Here is a 6,000-nt window from a genome sequence, read left to right as displayed (position 1 = left end):
CCAATGGTTGTTTTTTTTTTTCTTTTAAATCAGTTAAATATAGCTCTCTTTGTGTTTCTGACTTCTTGAGTCTTCAAAGGCTATAATTTGGAGATTCCAATAAGCTTTTAATGCGTTTAATTTAGTTAGTACTCTAAATTTCTGTTGGATCCTTCAATAACATGCAATGCTGGGGTCATCAAACAAAGCTGCATTTAGCCTCCATCTCAAAGATTTGAAGAAATTGCTTGGAAATTAATACCTATGTCAATAACTATGATGTTGCCATATATGCACTATCTATTAATACAATTTGACAGCTTTTAACTGTTTCTGTGATTACTTGTAACATATAGCAATTCTTTCAAAGTAAAAGTAGATATTTCAAGGACAAGGATTCAAATCTGAAAAGAGTGTACTTGGAATCCCTCATTTATTTTCAGTTGAAACTAGAGAATGCCAGAGACATTTTACTTTCATTTCTAATACACATCTGTATTTAATTGTTGTGCAGTGTTAGGCAGTTTTATATGCATATGTATTTGTACTATTTAAAACTTACTACTTTGCCAGTTCCTTCCTTTATAATTAGTCTATATTTAAAGATAAAGCATTTTTGAAAATTCTTAGGACCAGGCGTATTTTTGGTAACATTTTATTTTTGTGAAACTTTAAAACTAATTTAATTGTTATTGCTCTACAATCATTTAACTGTAACCTGTCTCATAGAGACTATGTATTTTCATAGAGGGCTTGAACACAATGGAAGGAAAGGCAATCGTCAGGTTCAAGGAGATGGGGGTTCATATTCTGGGTCTGGTTCTTCCTAGCTGAGTGTTACTTAGTGTCTCTAAACCTGAGAATTCTTCACCTGTAAAGCTTGAAATTTTAGACAGTGTACTCCTATATTATTACATGGCTATATTGTATGTACATTATACTAGCAAATACAAAATAGAAAGAAGTTACCACTTATTTTTTAAATACACGATTTTGGTCTTATGCTCTCTGAGCCTCCATTTCCTCATTTGTAAAACAGGACTGTTTTTACCTTGAAGTGCTCTTTAGAGAAAATGTAAGTAAAGCAATTTGCACCAGTGGCAGAGCACAGCAGATATTCAGTAAGAGCATCTATCTTCATGAAACAGTGCCTTTACTCTTTTTCTTAACAGTAATCTTCAAACTCCAGGAATTTAGAGCCTCTGATCCACTTTATATATGAAATAATCATAACTCTTTGTGTTAAAAATGAATAATTTCACTGTCTTAGTTTTATCCCTTTAATTAGCTGGTAATCTTGACAAGGGATTCATCCCAAGATTTCTCATAACTACCAGCACAGAACTTGGTGGTAGTAGGAGTTCAATAAACTCTTTAAGAAAAGAAAGAAAAACTTCAATTTCAAAGAATTTTAATCTTAAATGTAGACATTTTAGATAAATACAAAGCAGAGAGGGTAACATGTCATACTTCCTCACCAGATGATATGTTTATTTACTTATTTATTTAATATTATTGACACTGTTACAGATCTGCCCCAGTTTCTCCCCTTTGCCTACCTCCACCAAAACCTGGCCCCTATCTCCTAGCCTTCACCACATTGTTGTCTGTGTCCACGAGTCATGCATACATGCATGTATGTTCTTTGACTAATTTCTTCCAGTAACCCCAACACCCCTCCCCTCTGAAAGCTGTCAGTCTGTTCCATGTATGAAGGGAGACCCCCCAAAATGGAATTTATTTATAAAAATGTGTGTATTTATTCTCACATGTTTAAACTTTAGTCCCCTTCAAAATAGTTGCCATTTGATACAGCTATTGAGACTTTTTTCCACTGCTCAAAACAGTTTTTGAACTGGTAAGTTTTGATGCTTTTTAGTACTTATGCCATTTTTTGTTTTACCTCTTTACACATGGACAAAATGTTTCCCTTTGAGAACTTTTTTTAATCCAAGGAAACAAAAAAAAAGTCACTTGGGGTGGGATCAGGTAAATAGGGAGGGTGGGGCATGGGGATCATGCCCTTTTTGGTCCAGAACTCTGAACATGCCCTGGCTAGTGTGGTTCAGTGGATTGAGTGCTAGCCTGCAACCCAGAAGGTCACTGGTTCTATTCCCTGTAAGTGCACATGCCTGGGTTGTGGTCCAGGTCCCCAGTAGGGGGAGCTTGAGAGGCAACCACACATTGATGTTTCTCTCCCTTTACTTCTCCCTCCCTTCTGTTCTCTCTAAAAACAAATAAATAAACTCTGAAAAGAAATACTGCTGACCACTCAGCATGGTGTGGGCAGGTTACCTCATAAATCACTCATCATGAAATGGCCAAATGCATTGAGTCTTCAAAAAAATTCCCTGAAGCTGAATGCAGCCTCTCACAATAATGTTAGCTGGTTCACTGAAACAGATGGGTTTCTAGAACACTCATCTACCAAAGTAGCCTGAGCTACAAAGGGCCCTTCCACAAGAAGATAATTCTGATTTTTCTTGGGCCCCACCTTGTATCCATGCTTTTGGTCTTACTTTGTCAATTTATTGTGTTTATTAAATTCCACATAAATGTGATATCATATGGTATTTGTCTTTCTCTGACTGGGTTATTTTGCTTAGCATAATAATGAACTTTACTTGCTTATTGATGTGACTCTGAAAAAGGCTATTTAAACTTTAAAATGTTTTACTTTGACTTTGTGAATATGCAATTGTATCAGGGTTCCCCAAGACCATCCTGAGACACACTGATTTGCTACAAGGGCTCACAGGACTCCTGTTATATTCAGGATTGCTATACATTTACAGTGTAAGGATACAGATTAAAATGAGCAAAGAAAAAAGTCAGATGGGGTAAAGATTAGGAAAAAACACGTACATGCTTTCAGTGGTATCCCCTCCCAGTCACATGAAGACATGCCAAATTCTCCCAGCAACAATGTATGACAGTATTTGAGAAATGTCACCAACCACAGAAGCTCACCCAAGCCTTAGTGTCCACTGTTTACATGACGACCCTTAGCTACTCACACTCCAGGCTTCTCGCACTCCACTGCCTCAGAGGAAAACCAGGAATTTACCAAGTATCACATTGTTAGGATGATCTCATCTGCTCTCTAACTGGTACATCATGACTTGATGTCTCAGGCATATAAAAACAGGTATTTATCGTAAAAAATACAGTATGTCCTAATGCATCAATCATACAAAATGGTTCTTCTCAGGCAGAATATACCAAGGTTATTTCCAAGAGTCTACCAAAGGCCAGGCCTGAAAACAGACATTTCTTTGAAATGTGCAGTGTGAGCAATTGAGGATTGCTGAGTTAACCTTATCTTGCCCAGGAATACATTCACATAATGAAAAATTTAAAGTATTCAGCTTCTTCTTCCTTTTTTTTTTTTTGGTGGGCAGAAGGTGCTTTATTGAAGGGTGAGGGCTCTGGCATCCAGCATCAGCTACAACTGGATCTCCTTGAATGTCTGCTTCTCCACAAGCTTCACTTTGTACTTGCACTTGAACTTGGCTCTCTCCCAGGATCAATCATGTTTCTCTTCTGGAAGTCCTTGAAATGGTCAAGGAGGGTGTTGCCCTCTGGCTGCAGCTGCCTCTGAGCTGGGCTTGGAGGAATTGCAGGAACAAGGCTGGTGCAGTGGAAAATGGCAAGCAACGAGGCAAGGGTCATGGTCAGAGAAGAGGGCATGGTAGACCCTTGGCAGGCCAGACCACTCAGGGCCCATGGCCAGGTTAGGACCTGGGCTTCCTCTTGGGGCACTAAGTAGCCATGTATGGTTCTAAGTGGCGGCGGGACATGGCCCACTTTGAGCTTTAGGATGACCTCTGACATTAGAGAGGGCAAGGGCAGGAGGCAGGGACTGCAATGGAACCTGGCTGGGAGGAAGGGCCTTCTGAGGGTCACAGGTCCTAACCAACACATCACTCAGTCCCTCCCCCTGGGGATGGCAATTTCAGGCTCCTGTGTAAGGACATACATTGAAAATTATTCCTCCTACTGTGTCTTCATCCACCTAGTTCCCTTGAACATACTAAAAAAATTAATTCTGCATTTTTTAGAGATATGTATATATGTATATATATATATATATCTTAATATTTTACATAATGTTCTATACAACGTTTGGTGCATTATTTTAATAACAGAATGTCTTACAGATCTTACCATATTAGCACATAAATAAATAGCCTTATTATTTTCTATGACAACATAATTTTTCATTGTGTGATTATGTCATAATTATTTAACATATCTTTATACATACTTAGATAGTTTCCTATATTTTTCTTTAGAAAGCAAAATTCAATGGCTGTAGCACAAATTTTTACAAGTAGCATTTCTGGATCAAATGTAATATATTCCCCAATGTACTTCCATTGTAGTTTTGCTATTTTTTACTCAAGCCAGGTTACGATTATGATGACATTAAGTCAAAGGTTACAAAGAGAGATTAATTATAAATTTCCAAATATCAGCTACATTGTAAAGTTTAAAAGTGAAACATCATGTTTGGACTTGAAGCAAGCAAATCTTATCAAGAACACTTTAATGTCATATTAAATATAGCATTAATATGGGTATAGGGAACTAAGGAGCAGTGCTTAAATAATTTTTGTTTTATTGTGTTAGATTCCGTAAATTTTCCTGCATCAGAAAATGAGAGTAGTATTCTAGATGTCTTTGTAGCTGAGTCCCTAGCTCACGATCTTTCCCTTGTCTCGGGTGGAAGTGAATAAACAACGTGATAGTCGTACCAGGTACAATGACTATGTGTAAAAGAGTAAGTATTATGAAATGTAGATTTATGCACTAATCTGATTAAGATTGCATCTTCATGAAGTTGTATAGCTTCTTGCAAAGAGAATCTTTGCCTAGAAAGAGAAGGATTTTCCCTAAATTAAGCTGGAAAAAATACTACTTTTAAATATAGGAGAATCACATTTTCAACTAATTTTAGCTAGAGTGTGAATAAAACACTTCAGGAAGATAAGCTCATAGTGTCTTTATTTTGATGACACACTCCACTGTTTTGTGCGGTTTTAAGATTTTTGTCACGACAATAGATTCTTTTTCCTTCTCGTTGTCATTTCTGACACAAGAACAAGACATCGAAATTTTAATATTATGTATATATTTTCAGTGATTCTGACTAAGCTAAATTGCCAGCAGGCTACAGTATTGTAATTCGCTCTTTACAAGTTTCACAGCTGCAAGGGTTCCTGTTCCTGACAAGTTTCATGAACATATTCTCTTCATTGGAGGTTTTTCCAGACTGGATGGTTACCCATGATATATTTTGTGAATTGTAAAGAAAATCATGTAAAGGTTTTTATATTTTTAGATTTTCAACTTTTATAATTTGTATGTACCTCAGTTAGATTCAGCTTTTTGAATTCTATAGTTCTTATAATAGGACACATTTTATTGTTAGTATTTAATTCTATCAGATAGAAAAAAATAACAAATTTTAATATTTCCAGACTTAGATATTTAATCAAATTAATTACTGTGATTGTTTGTTTTGTTTTTTTAATCTAAAGCATTTGGAAGTATTTTTTTTATTTTATTTATTTATGTTTGGAAAGGGAAGGGAGGGAGCTAGAGAGAGAGAGAGAAACATCAATGTGAGGTTGCTGGGGGTTACAGCCTGCAACTCAGGAATGTACCCTGGCTGGGAATCGAACCTGCAACACTTTGGTTCGCAAGCTCGCGCTCAATCCACTGAGCTACACCAGCCAGGATTGAAAGTATTTTTTTTGTTATTGTTTTCATGTGTAAAAAGCCATTTGTTGATTAATTGACTGCAGTAAATAACTTGGAATATTTACTTCCTGCCTACATTCTAAGCTGTTTTAATCTTTATTTTTAATTGATATACATATATACATGTGTGTGTGTGTGTGTGTGTATTAATCCTCACCTGAGGATAAGTTTTTATTGATTTGAGAGAAAGCAGGGGAGAGTGAGAGAGAGGGAGAGAGAGAGACAGGGTAAGAAACATTGATGTGAGAGAGAACC

Source organism: Phyllostomus hastatus, unplaced genomic scaffold, assembly GCF_019186645.2.
Source record: "Phyllostomus hastatus isolate PE091 unplaced genomic scaffold, TTU_PhHast_1.1 phas_contig_29, whole genome shotgun sequence".
In the NCBI taxonomy this organism is placed as follows: domain Eukaryota; kingdom Metazoa; phylum Chordata; class Mammalia; order Chiroptera; family Phyllostomidae; genus Phyllostomus; species Phyllostomus hastatus.
Note: the sequence above shows the minus strand (reverse complement) of the source record.